At 39.8% G+C, this 15,197-nt stretch overlaps 1 protein-coding gene across 2 annotated transcripts in view; it reads left to right on the forward strand.

Annotated features, from left to right (window-relative positions):
* RBFOX1 (RNA binding fox-1 homolog 1) overlaps positions 1 to 15,197 on the forward strand; it is a 2,041,748-nt gene that overhangs the window by 337,693 nt on the left and 1,688,858 nt on the right. The gene's annotated exons all lie outside the window — the stretch shown is intronic.

Raw genomic sequence — 15,197 nt, forward strand, 5'->3', positions numbered from 1 at the left:
GTGGTGGGGGTTGTTGATCCTGGCATTACTGCCGGTTCAGTGCATGCGTGTGCACATTTGCATTAAAATAGGTCTGTGCATGCACATTTTTTTTAAAAGAAAACAAATTAAATGTGTGCAATTACAATTGTTTTGCGCATGCACACAACCGAAAATCAAGAAGGAGAACCTGTTTGGGGGCGTGGCAGGCCTGGGTCTCTGCCAGTTCCAGCAGGCTGCCAAACCACTACCGGTTCGGCCAAACCAGTCCAAACTGGAAGGAACCCACCTCTGCACATGCTATCACATGTTCCCTTGTTCTTCTTTTCACTGGTCTAGACAAACCCCAATTCCTGCAACCGTTCTCCATATGTTTTAGCCTTCAGCCCCTCTTTGTCACTCTTCTCTGCCCTCTTTCCAGAGTCTCAATATTTCTTTTATATTGTGGTGACCAAAACTGGATGCAGTATTCCAAGTACCAAAGCATTATAAAGCAGTAGTATCCCTTCTCAGGATCTTGAGTCACGAGAACGGATATTTCCCCTTTACAATGTGGAATAATTGAATAATTCTTGATTCCATGTGGTGTGGGACATTGGATTATCGGTTGGGTGGAATTTTGTCCAGTTCATTTTGTTTAGAGGAACTTTCTTCACTTTTTCAGTCTTTCTTTCTTTCTTTCTTTCTTTCTTTCTTTCTTTCTTTCTTTCTTTCTTTCTTCCTTCCTTCCTTCCTTCCTTTCCTTCTTTCTTTCTTTCTTCTTTCTTTCTTTCTTTCTTTCTTCCATTCTTCCTTCTTTCTCTTTCTTTCTTTCTTTCTTTCTTTCTTTCTTCCTTTCCTTCCTTCCTTCCTTCTTTCTTTCTTTCTTTCTTTCTTCCTTTCTCTTTCTTTCTTTCCTTCCTTCCTTCCTTCCTTCCTTCCTTCTACCTTCCTTCCTTTTTTCATTCTAAAATCTGGCAACTGCATGAGTTAGTTCTCTGTGTGTGGTGTTTTGCAGTGAGAGTGAGTTCTTTTTTATTATTATTATTATTATTATTATTATTATTATTATTATTATTATTATTATTATTATTATTATTATTATTATTATTATTATTATTATAGGAGATTAGACCCAGATTCCTAAAATGGAAGCCTGGCATTACTGCAATAGCACGATGAAATTCATTCCTCAGAAGGAATTGGACTGATAAGATTTATGTTGGTGGAAATCTGAACACAGACAGGAGGTTGGGTATACTAATCAAGACATCTTCAAATTTTATAGTTGAACAAGACATTTCGCATACTGATGATTGCTATATAATTATGGTTGTTAATAATAAGGATAGCTGGCTGTCTCTGATCACTTTTATGGCTCAACCAGAAATAAACCAGATAGCTCACATAGTAATTTTGTCAATATTTTACTTTATAAATGGATAAAAATAATAGTCACGGGGATTTTAATTTAATCTGGCCAAAATAAAGCTTCCAAGAAAAAATAATTTACGTTGCTTGAGTGTCTTCTGCCCTTATATACAGGAATTTAAGTTGGTTGATATATGGTGTAACTTAGTTTGATTAAGCAAGATATACTTCCTTTTCAACTCTTCATGGTATGTATTGAATTCCTATGTAAAATCTTTTTTTTTAATGTTTCAATCTATAATTCCTTGAATGAAAATTATTCTATAACTTCCATTCCCTGGTGGTAATGTTAATTAGAATCTTAGAATAACAGAGTTGGAATAATCTTGACTAACATTGGGTGCTATCTAACAAAATGAAATTCAATAGTGAAGAGAGTAAGGTTCTACATTTAGGCAAGAAAAACAAAATGCACAGGTACAGTATAGGTGGTACTTTGCTCAATAGTAGTAATTGTGAGAGAGATCTTGGGAGTCCTAGTGGACAACCATTTAAATATGAACCAGCAGTGCGCTACAACTGCCAAAAAAGCCAACACAGTTCTAGGCTGCATAAACAGAGGGATAGAATCAAGATCACGTGAAGGGTTAATACCACTTTATAATGCATTGGAAAGGCCACACTTGGAATCCTGCATCCAGTTTTGGTTGACAAGATGTAAAAAAGATGTGGAGACTCTAGAAAGAGTGCAGAGAAGAGCAACAAAGATGATTAGGGGACTGGAGGCTAAAACATATGAAGAACGGTTGCAGGAACTGGGTATGTCTAGTTTAGTGAAAAGAAGGACCAGAGGAGACATGGTAGCAGTGTTCCGATATCTCAGGGGCTGCCACAAAGAAGAGGGAGCCAAGCTATTTGAAAGATCCAGATCTTAGACACTTAAATGGTGCCCATCAGATAATATTCTAATATGTTACTATAGATTCCCTCAACAAATGCGTTAAGAGATGTTGATCTTTCAGGCATTTTTTTTGAAGAGCTGGTAATTCTTCCACACCTTGGAGACAGGATAATTGTGAACCTCTCATTTTGGTTACATGTTTATGAAAGGATGAATTGTTCTTCAAACAAAGAAAGTAAAATATTGGATGCAACTTTCTACGTCACAATTTTTATTCTTTATCCCTGAAATGATTGGATGGTCACCTGCCCACCTCAGATATGTAGGGACTTGAGGAGAAAGGAAAAATAATAATTAAAACTCCTTAGAAGCACCTCCAAGATAGCAGGTGGGGTTCAAAAGAAAGAAGCATAGAAGAAGCAATAGCAGGTAGATAGGAGGAGAGGAATTTCTTACAGGTTTGGCAGAAGATGGAAGATGCTGCTAGAATGAGAAGTGACTGGAGAGGTGGGAAGCAGAGTGGATAACAACAGAGACACCCAGAAACCAGAATATCCACATGGTGATCCAGGGAAGTGCTTAGAATATAAAATAACAGAGTTGGAAGGGACCTTGGAGGTCTTCTAGTCCAACCCCCTGCTTAGGCAGGAAATCCTACACCACTTCAGACAAATGGTTACCCAACATCTTCTTAAAAACTTTCAGCGTTGGAGCATTTGCAACTTCTGGAGGAAAGTTGTTCCACTGGTTAATTGTTCTAACTGTCAGGAAATTTCTCTTTAGTTCTAAGTTGCTTCTCTCCTTGATTAGTTTCCACCCATTGCTCATATAAATACTTGTTTAGCTACGTATCTTATATTGCAATGATATTTGATCTCCTTGAGCCACGGTGGTGCAGTGGTCAGAGTGCAGTACTGCAGGCTACTTCTGCAGACTGCCAGCTGCCTGCAATTGGGCAATTCGAATCTCACCAGGCTCACTGTTGACTCGGCCTTCCATCCTTCCGAGGTTGGTGAAATGAGGACCCAGATTGTTGGGGGCAAGTGGCTGACTCTGTAAACCGCTTAGAAAAGGTTGTAAAGCACCATGAAGCGGTATATAAGTCTGACGTGCTAGTGCTATTGAATCAATGGAATTTGAGAATCCCTTGGCTCAGATAAGCTTTTCAGAGGCTGGGATAAACAGATCTTGATTCCTGTTCTGTTAGGAATATATAATGAGTCTCTTGAGACAGTATCCCTACCTATATTATTTTATGAGGCGTATATAATGGTTAGTTTGAAAGTGGGTAAGGACCATAAAACTGTGCAGGTGATTGATAATAATATCCTTGCTGAATGTGGATGCAACACTGGCTTACTGGTCAGAGAAGGCAAAATCTAGTGTCATGGTTGACTCTCTATGCCGCTTACTCACAACCAGGCAACAATAAAGGGAGGGGGAGGGAAGGTATTAGAATGGAGGGTGGTCTGGGAGGGGAAACTCTGGAATGCAAGTGTGCCATCTGGACGTCTGAGACAGTTCCTCCCCAAGGTCATCAACTTTGAGAAAGTCCAAGGAATAGAATAGAATGGAATAACAGAGTTGAAAGCGACCTTGGAGGTCTTCTAGTCCAACTCCATGCTCAGGCAGGAAACCCTACACCACTTCAGACAAATGGTTGTCCACTCTCTTCTTAAAAACTTCCAGTGTTGGAGCATTCACAACTTCTGGAGGCAAGTTGTTCCACTGGTTAATTCTTCTCACTGTCAGGAAATTTCTCCTTAGTTCTACGTTGCTTCTCTCCTTGATTAGTTTCCACCCATTGCTTCTAGTTTGACTCCCTCTTCTTTGTGGCAGCCCCTGAGGTATCAGAACACTGCTATCATGTCTCCTCTGGTTCTTCTTTTCATTAAACTAGACAAAACCCAGTTCCTGCAACTGTTCTTTATATGTTTTAGCCTCCAGTCCCCTAATCATCCTAGTTGCTCTTCTCTGCACTCTTTCTAGAGTCTTCACATCTTTTTTACATCGTGGTGACCAAAACTGAATGCCGTATTCCAAGTGTGGCCTTACCAAGGCATTATAAAGTGGCGGACAGATCATTCTCAAAGGTATAACTGATTGGTGGACAAAGGCCCATGGGAGAACCAGAAGGGAAAATGGGGAAATTATCTTATGCTTTTCTTAGCTATCTTAGCTATCTTAGCTATTCTTAATAAGGTGGGTAACTTGAAATGACTGAGCAAATACAAACATACTTTTCAAATAGACAGCTATTTAAAGTTACAACTGCCAAAACGTCTTAGGGAAATATTTACGCGAGCAAGATTCGAACAGCTTGACACAATGGTCAGATATGGGAGATTTCATTCTGTACCCTACAAAGGACATCTCTGCATTTGCAGAGCGGCAGAGGTAGGAGACCTGGCTCACATCCTATTTGATTGTTGCTTGTATAAGAGGGGAGAGACAGGTACCTTGGTCTATTTACCAAACGAAGGACCCATTGGGATCCCCATATCAAAACAACTTACCTTATCTGTGGCCAGAACCTGAAAACAACATTTAACACAGCACAGTACTTAAACAAAATGGTTCAGTTGAGATCTGCATATGTGGGACTGATTGGGGTAGATTGTAGGGGTGATATCGAAATATAATTTTATCATATTTTATCTATATCTTAAATTATTGTATTCTATTCCAATTTCATTTTATACTGTATTTTATTCCAATTTCATTTTAAATTGTATTTTATCCAATTCTGTTTTAAACTGTTTTTTTTAAATCATAGTTTAGTAATAATTTGTGTCTGGAACTGTGCACTTTGGTATGACCCAAGGGCTAATCAATAAAATAAACTAACTAACTAACATGCTTTTCACGTAAAATATCTCAGGGGCTGCCACAAAGAAGAGGGAGTCAAGCTATTCTCCAAAGCACCTGAAGGCAGGACCGGAAGCAATGGGTGGAAACTAATCAAGGAGAGAAGCAACTTAGAACTGAGGAGAAATTTCCTGAGTTAGAACAATTAATCAGTGGAACAACTTGCCTCCAGAAGTTGTGAATGCTCCAACACTGGAAGTTTTTAAGAAGATGTTGGATAGCCATTTGTCTGAAGTGGTGTAGGGTTTCCTGCCTAAGCAGGGGGTTGGACTAGAAGACCTCCAAGGTCCCTTCCAACTCTGTTATTATATATAAAATGTTAGAACTAGCTTTTCCACTTTTGTACCCACATGGCTTTTCAGTAAAGTGTATTCTTGAAGAAGAAAAAATATTTCAGCAGTTTCTTTTGTTGGCTAGCATCCTGGGACGGTTGACTTCTAGTTTTATGAAAGGCGAACAAGCTTTTCATAATATGAGGTTATTAGTGGATAATAATTGAGAAACTTGAAATGAGAACGCCACGAATCATGAAATGGCTGTAGCAACTTCAACGGGTGTAGAAAAATGACTGTGATGTGATAGACATTATCAAATTTGTTTAACACTTTATGAAAAAAAGGATTTTCTCTTCAATTCTTTATTTTGTAAACAAAAATGCATTATTCTAAGGTTTCTACTTAATAATTGTTGAGTTTCAAAAAGAAATAAAAAGCAGACAAAAGAGTTTGACAGTGTCATGGGGAAAACTGAAGAGGGGGGTTATGCCCCAACAAAGGGAAATACAAAAAAAACAATCACTGGGTTTGGCAGTGGCTTGGGGGAAATTGAAGGGGGTGGCCATGTCAAAACAAAGAAAAGGGAGAAGACAGGAATAGAGAAGTGGGACAAAAACTTACTAGGAAAAAATATTGTTGAGTTTACCCAGGGGTGGGATTCGAACCGTTCGGGCGAACCGGTAGCTCCAACAATCAGCTGGGGAGAGAACCAGTTCGCTCCAACAATTAGATTGGCCCACCCGCCCCTGCATTTTACTTATTTATATCCTCTCAGCTGATTCGTGTGGCAGAGTGGATTACCTCACCTCAGCTGTGTTACTTCCCACATGCACACGAAGCACACAGTTACCGAACCAGTTGTGAAACCGGCAGGATCCCATTACTGAGTTTACCCTTCCTTTCATTCTAATACATCATGGAACTCACCCAGGATGTTCTTTGCCTCCTGTTATATTTAATTTGGTGTGGACATTTTTAGCTTCTCTCATTAAACTACTTTGTGATATTTAAGAACTGCAGGTAGCTGGAACAAAACATATATTCCTGTATCCTGGTGATATTTCTAATTAATTAATTCTTCCTAATGGTGGTCAAAGCTTCCTACCTAATTCTGAGTAGACTATATAGCAATATGTCAACTCTTTTGCTTAGAAGATAAATTGGAATGAGTCTAACATTTTGTCAGGAGGCAGCAATGTTTCTATGGCAATTGGGCCATGGTTTTTGTGCTCGGATTCTGTAAAATATACGGGGATATTTATTCTTAGGAAGACACATTGATTTGATAGTTGTAATTATTTCAAATTGTATAATGCAGAATAATTATGAAGCTACTAACAGTAGATAGCTGAAAAGGCCTTTGAGCCAATGAAGAATAATTTTGGTAGAAATGAATGCAGTCCCATAGCTGATATATCTTTTAAGTGGGATGCGTGCATTAGCTTAGCTCTTTTGAACCAATTGACCACTTAGTGATTGTTATTTTTTTCAGAATAGTCAGGTTCTTTTTATTTTAAAATGCAAGAAAACTCTTCCCCCCCCCCCTGGAAAATATGGGCTGAAAATGCTGTTATTCTTGATTGCTTAATTATGAGTGATACTTTGGCAATGTTTTGAAAGGTTCAAAAAAGAACATACTTTGCTAAAAACAGCTGAAAAGCAATACTTTCAGATAAAACATTTATTGTGTTCTTTGCTTGGACCAGAAGAATGATCAACTTCTAAAACCCTGGAGAGGGAGAGGGAGAGGGAGAGGGAGGTGGGGATTGAATGGAGGTGGAGATAGAGAGGAGATGGAAATAGAGATGGGGTGGAGAGGGAGGTGGAGTGGATGATGGAGTTGGAGTCATTGGAGATTGTCATAAAAAATATCCTGATAAAAAACCAAGGGAAATCTCAAGCAATATATCTTACTTTAAGATCAGAGGTTTATTGTTTCATGAACAATTTGGAACATGAATAGCCAACTTGGCATTGCTTACATTAACAACTTATTGCAGTAAGGTTCACTGACATAGCTGAATCCAGGAAGGATGAGCTATGGCCAGTGGCCCTGAACTCTTCCCAAGAGATTATTTGTATACTTTTCTGCACACATTTCACAACTTCCTTCCTTCTTCTGTCTTACCCGCAGAACAGTCTCCACATACACCTGCGTACACTTGAAGCTCTCAGACCCTTGTTACTTTTAGCTTCTCATTTCCCACCATCTCATTCTTCCTGCTCTAAATATATCCATACAAGTACAACCTTTGCAGAAAAAGCAGCACAAGAGTCAGACACAATTCAGCACATTTGAAATATGTCTGGTACATTGTGCAATTATGTCGGTTTAAAATTTTGGTTCAGGGAGGCCTGCAAGCTCATTCCTAGGCCTTATTACCTGCAACTTTCCAATGGATATTTTTCTCCCCTCACAAGATGGATGGAGGTAGGTAGGTAGGTAGGTAGGTAGGAAGGAAGGAAGGAAGGTAGGTAGGTAGGTAGGTAGGTAGGTAGGTAGGTAGGTAGGTAGATAGATAGATGATAGATAGATAGATAGATAGATAGATAGATAGATAGATAGATAGATAGATAGATAGATAGATAATAGATAGATAGATAGATAGATGATAGATAGATAGATAGATGATAGATAGATGATTGATAGATGATGATGATGATGATAGATAGATAGATAGATAGATAGATAGATAGATAGATAGATAGATGATAGAAAGACAGACAGACGGATAATAGATATGGGAGAGTGAGAGAAATGCATGTAATTCTTGTACTACAGTAACTACACTGGCCTCTGAGAGAATTGAAATTTTAAAGCATCTATACATCACTTCATGGCTTACCGTATTTTTCAGAGTATGAGACGCATCTTCCCCCCCCCCCCCTAAAAGAGGGCGAAAACTTGGGTGTGTCTTATACACTGAATGTAGCCTCAGCTGATGATCGGGAGAAACTGAAAGTGAAACTTGCTGTTTGCTTCAGGAGGCAAATTGCTGGGAGGCAGAGGCAGATTTTTTTTCTTGTGCTAATCAGGCTGTTTGTTGCAAGAAGGTAAGTCAATAGCTATAAATACCTATAGAATGTTCAAATTATTAGACTTATTTTTTAAAGACTGCTTTATTATTGTTCTAGACAACTTAACAAAATGAAGAAGCTTTTTAAAATAAATGCTTGATCTGAAGAGGCCCCGTGCTATTGTTTTAAAAAGTGCTATTCTTTTAAATAGCAGAGAATAACGATACTTCCAGAAACCACATCAATTTTAACAGCAACTGTGCAAGTATAGTCTGAAATGTAACACTACAAACAGTGTATATTGTCTGTGCTGTTTGTTGCAAGGAGGCAAATTCCTAAGAGGCAGAGGCAGATATTTTCCCTTGTTTTCCTCCCCAAAAGCTAGGTGCGTCTTATACTTCAGAGCGTCTAAAAATATAAAAAATATATACTCTAAAAAATATGGTACCTCCTACATATCTCTTTGATCACCTCCATATAGAAGTGGTCCATCATGTACAGGATCCCGGTTGAAAAGTGCTCAAGATCTCCCACAGACATAATAGGGAAGGCCAGAAATTCTCTCTATGGTGGCTCCCTTGTGATGTAATAATGTCCCAAGTTACCCCAAGCTTTGGTTGGTAACTACCTTTACAAGCTTATGGAAGCTGTAACAACAGGCATTTCCAGAAGGATTTTAGGGCTAATAAATTTTTAGCTGATGTTGAGATTGGAGTTGTGCACAAATGGTGACTTGCTCTTTGTATAAATTTGGGAGTTTTGTTTTTTAGAGTTTTCCTTTTATATTGCAAACCAGCGGGAGTAATTCTTTTGATGGCAGCACAAAAAAACAATGAATGCTCAATCACATCTATCCATTTTCTAACAAACAGGAAAAAGACAATAGCAAGCTACTTTGGAAATCTTGCCAAGAAAACTGCAGGGACTAATCCAGGCAGTCGCCAGGGGTCAACAATGACTCAAAGGCACAAAATGAACAAACAAAGAAGATAGAAATATTTTTTTTTTCAAAATAAGCAGTCAGATGTGGGAGAAACTGACATCAACTTTATCCATCTACGCTTTAAATGGCTTACTCAATATTTCTGGTACTAAAGTTTTCTTATTTTGATCAGCTACACAGTAAAAAAAAGAAAACCACCACAACAGTTCTTTCCTATGTTTCATAGTTTGGCGAGAGAGGAATTTGAGATCGCTGTCCAGCCGTCAGTTCAAATGTCTTGGTAGTCTTAACTACAACTCCAATGGTGTTTGAAATTTGACAAAAGTTCTTTAACGGTTTTTAAAAAGAGTTCGGAAAAGAATAGATCAGAATTGTGTGCTTTAAGACACTTTATAGAAGAGAAAGTTGGACTTTTAACGTACCACAATAGAAAGAGTATTGACAGCTTTGAACTTTGGTGTAGAAGACTCCAAGGACAACTGTGGACAGCCAAGGAAACAAACTATCCAACAAATTCAACCCAAAATTTGTAGAGATTCTCAGTCCTCCAGGTCATGGTTGTTCCCAAAGTGTTTTTTTCTGGAGGCAACTGGACTTTCTTGTTTTTCTTTGAAGATGTTTCACTTCTCACCCAAGAAGCTTCTTCAGCTCTGACTGGATGGTGGGGAATGGAAGGATTGATACTCCTTGAAAACAGCTGGTCATTTGCATCCTTTGAGAGGGTGGTTGAAGCCCTTGGAGGTTTATCTGTGTCCCCAGGGTCCCTTGAGTGGTGCTCCTGGTTCCTGTAATCTGCAATTTTTCCTCTGGAAATCTATTCCTCCTCCCACACCACCTATCTATCTATCTATCATCTGTCCTTAAATAGATGATGGGTTGAAAGATAGAAAGATACAGAGAGAGATAGAGAGATAAATGCTAAATAATACAGAGATTGATATATAGATGGATGAATAGATTAGAGACAGATGATAGGTAGATGATGATGATGATGATGATGGTGGTGTGTGTGTGTGTGTGTGTGTTGTGTGTTGTGTGTCTCTCTGTGTGTGTGTATCAGTGGTGGGTTTCAAATTTTTTTAGAACCTCTTCTGTAGGTGTGGCCTGCTTTCTGGGAGAGGCTTGCTGGCCATGTGACCAGGTGGGAGTGGCTTGCTGGCCATGTGACTGAGTGGGAGTGGCTTGACAGTCATGTGACTGTGTGGGCATGGCCAATTTGTAAAATGTGGTGAAACTCACTTAACAACGTTCTTGCTTAGCAACCAAAATTTGGCTCAGGAACTCTGGCATTGAAGTGTGCAAGTCTTAAAGCTGTCAAGTTACAAGACCCTTGCACCCCTAACCCTTTAGAAAAAAAACCCACGGGTGTTCAAACTTGACAGCTTTAAGACTTGTGGACTTCAACTCCCAGAATTCCTCCTCTCGCTCTTCATCTTGATGATGTGCGGACCGGCGGGGTGAGGGAGCTGGAACCGGTTCTAAATAGCATTGTAGATTTGTGGAACCTCTTCTATAGAAGAGGTTAGAACTGGCAGGAACCCACCCCTGGTGTGTATAGACACTAAAGTTCCTAATCATTCATTTTTCCCTTTGTTGTGTGTTCCCCAGTTCAGAGATAGATGTCTGAAATAGGTCCATTGGAACTAAAGACCGCTTTACAAGTACAGAGCACCTTTGATTTAGTATGCCAATATGGGTGGCATATTTTTCATGTTCTGGCATGATTTTTCACCTCTTTGATACCAAGCATCTTCATGATGTGCTTACAAGTTTCCTTGAAGTATCTAACCATTGTTGGACGGTGGGGGGAAAACATAGAAAATGATGGTGCTTTACCTGATACAGCCATGCAGTTCTCAATATTCGTAAATTATATGGTATTTTCTTGACCCCATCGGATTGTGTTTACCACAAGGATGAAGTGAAAATATTGAATGGTGTTGCCAGCTTTCAGCTTCCAAGGTGTAAGATTTCTGCAGCATTAAATGAGAAATGAAACACTATTCTTATCCCCCTGCCTTTATTAACGGGGGGAACAAAATCAGAACAATTAAGATTCATTGTGCTACTTCCTTTTTGGAACTTTAAAACGCAGTATGGAGGAGGCTCTCCGAATCTGTCATTACCTTTTCCTGGAACACTTGGATTACTTTTAAATTACTTTTTCTACATTTCCTCTACTATTTGCTAGTAGGGGGGGTCAGGCATTCTGGGTGGGATTTTGACCCTCCGCTACAAGCCCGAATTGAAAGGTGGTGACATTGTTGGAAGGAGACGTTAACCCATTTATTTTTATGATTAGAAAAATGAAGAGAAGATGACACTGCACCCCGTGTTTGTATTGTGAAATTGAAAGACGGGAAATGAATGGTTAGGGTGAGGTCTTCAGGGTGAGAGAGGCCGCAATCGATACGACAATAAGCGATGGCATTCTCCAGGCACTTCTGCCCTTAATTCCTGAGTAATAACGTACCGTCTCCTTTGGAGGGCAGTATTTTATTTGTTTATAAATCAAATGTATTGGACCACTCAATTCATAATGACTCTTGATGGTGTACTAATTGAAAGTGAAAGTCAAATAAAACCTTTTCAGTTTGAAAAAATCTTGCCAGTTAAAACTGCAGATTTTTCCGGGCATAGAATCATGCATGCATGCATGCAGAATGTATGTATGTATGTATGTATGTATGTATGTATGTATGCCAAATACCACTCACTCATCATGAAATCTCCAGAACTATAACACCCACAAACTTGAAATTGGCATGTATGTTCCTCTTGGCTTCCAGGTGCTCACTATGAAAGGATTTTTCAAAATGACCATCAGATCATTAGTATTTTTTATGCAGTAATTAACATACTTTAATGCTAAGGAGTTCTACTCTCCCTCCCCACCTGAAAAGAACTCTGTTCCAAATGCTAGTTGCCTCGCATTCCGTTACCTCAGTTCAAACTGGCAGACATTCCACTCCTTCACTCAGGAGCGGTCTGGGGCTCCTTACAGTACTAAACGTCAGTACCTCACCAAAATGTCTACGCCTTCCACCTATGGAACTGCTTCCGGACTCAAGAGATATTCCCTTATGTGTTTCAATCACCGACCACCACCATTTTATTATTTTTCTTTTCCTACAGAAAAGAAAACCCTGGGAGCTACAAACCCTGGGTGGGCATGGCCAACTCAATGTCACCCCCACCCATTTACATGACTCCCCCAGCCATGCTACTCAGATTTTGTGGCTCCCAGTGTTTTCTGTGGGAAATGGATCTCTCTCTCTCTTTCTCTCTCTTTCTCTCTCTTTCTCTCTCTCTCTCCCCCTCCCCCTCCCTCCCTCCCTCTTTCATCTCCCTCTCCATTTCTTTCTTTCTTTTCTCTCTCTCTCTCTCTCTCTCTCCCTCCCTCCCTTCTCTCTCTCATTTCTTTCCCTCTTTCCCATTCCCACACTGTCATGTTAGCAAGGTTAGCATTGGCAATGGCTGGGTTGGACCAGTGTCTAGGGCAGAGAGCAGGTCAAGCGAGTGGGTCCGCAGGGAGCCGCAGGAGAGGGGTCAAAGAGCCACATGTGGCTCTGGAGCTGCAGGTTGTTGACACCCGGTGTAAACCATTTAGAGAGGGCTGTAAAGCACTATGAAGAGGTATATAAGTTGAAGTGCTATTGATATTTCTGGAATTACTGTATTTTTGATGCCGGGGCGGGGGGGGAGGAATTACATGCAGTCCATTGGGAGAAACAAATAGAAATAATGGCAATATCAAGAATCTGAAACCAATAAAACAAATAAGTATTTCACTGCAATCTGCCTTCAGTGTCTAGGGAAGATAACATTTTTAAAATAGCAAATAAAAAAAAACCCTTTATATCCTGACTAAATTCTAGACACGAGAGGGAATAAAAGGAAGAAAAAACCTTTGGCATTTTGCAGAAAAGAAGAGGATGGATCAGTAGTGCTTGGAGGATAGTAAAAAGAGACAAAGAAGACTGTTCTGCATTTGTGTGTGTAGCGTACTATTGTGTGTTTGTGTGTAAATGGTTCGCATGTTGCATTGTGACACCAGTTTTGTTATTTTAATGACAGCTGTGAGTTCTTCAGACTTCTCTGGGTGCAAAATGACCTCTCAGTTATCCCTGGTTGTGAACTGAAAAGAATGATTCCTTCATAAAATAAAAATAAGAATAATAATAATTCTATAACATTATAGTGTCTAACTTGAACAACTTTAAAGACTTGTGGACTTCTACTCCCAGAACCCCTCAGCCAGCCAGCTCAGGAGGTCAAAGATTATACACTCCTGATCTATAGACAATGCCTATGGACACTATAGACCAGGGGCGTCAAACTTGATTTCATTGAGGGCCACATCAGGGTTGTGTTTGACATTGGGGGGGGCAAGGTGGCTGTGGTCAGCTCGACATCACTCATGTTGGGCTCCTGAGCTCTGTTTTCGGCTGCGATGGCCTCCTGCAACCTTTTGCCAGCAAAAACAGAACTCTGTTTTCACTTACAGAGGCCCTGCAGGCTGGTCCTTTTTTTGTTTCCAGGGCAGCCTTGTGGGACAAATCTAAGCACCCCGCAAGCCAGATCTGGCCCCCGGGTCTCGAGTTTGACACCCCTGCTATAGACAATATCTATAAACACTCCCCCCCCTTTCCTTGCTTCTCTCCCCTTGACCAGTCCATTAATGTCCAATAGTATGCCTTTCTGATGGTTTGGGAAATGCTTAGAGAATAGAATGGAATGGAATGGAATGGAATGGAATAGAATAGAATAGAATAGAATAGAAGCCCACCAAGCCACACCCTCTAAGCCATGTCATGCCCACCAAGCCACGCCCGCAGAACCAGTATTAAAAATGTTTGAATCCCACCACGGCTCAGGACTGCATTCTTTCACACCAACCCAACTTGAAGGAGGAAACCTATGAAAACTTGGCTGTGTGGCCCAGAATGCCATCTCGTTTTCCCATCACACTGTAATGCTTAATGTGATGAAAAAAAAATACTTCAACGTTTGATGAATAATCTTCACAAATAATTTCTATTTGGAATTTGCTGATAGTGGTCTATGACCATCATAAATCATTCTCTCTGACAAATAAGCATGTCTGCACAAGAATGCTGGATCCTATTGTTGCATAATCCTTCTATTTATCTTTCTCTAAGATTCTTTATTTTTCTTTCCCAAAAAGGAAAGGCTTTATTGTTTTAGATAACTCTGCAAACCACATTGGTTCTTGGATGTATTCAGAGTCCAATAAGTAAAGGACAATTGTCTTTAACTAAATGTAATTTTAATGAATGGTAATTTTAATTTAATATCCATTTGGAATATGGCCTCAGGAAATATATTCAGAGGTGAAGCACCATTGCTGGAAGCGAGGGAGAAAAAAGTGGGCCCGATGTAATAAGACGTATTCAGGGAAAGGGACATTTTGCCACTGTTTTAATTCTATCCATTAACCTTGTTAATGAAACATCTGTGTGATGGAATGTGCAACCGGAGTAGCAGGAAATACAGGCCCAGATTAAGAGACTGCACAGTACCCAATTGGAGAGAGGAGAGGAAAGGAGAGGAGATGAGGTTCTGGGTAGCCACACCCTATAATCTCTCAGATTATGTCTAGTAGGTTAGAATGTTACAGCTTTAGTCTGGTAAGATTCTATCCAGTACGTGTAAGCACGGGCGGATTTTGTCATGTCGTCTTTGAGTTTAGACCTGACAATCTAGGACCAGGACTCAAAAATCTTCAGTAATAACAGCCTTAGTAATGATAGCCTGCTGGCTGGGGAATTCTGGGGGCTGAGGTCCACATGTCTTCAAGTAGCCAAGGTTGAGAAATGCTGATTTGGAATATCAATGCACA

The sequence above is a fragment of the Natrix helvetica genome (genome assembly GCF_964273705.1).
Source record: "Natrix helvetica genome assembly, chromosome: 13".
Classification (NCBI taxonomy): Eukaryota; Metazoa; Chordata; class Lepidosauria; order Squamata; family Natricidae; genus Natrix; species Natrix helvetica.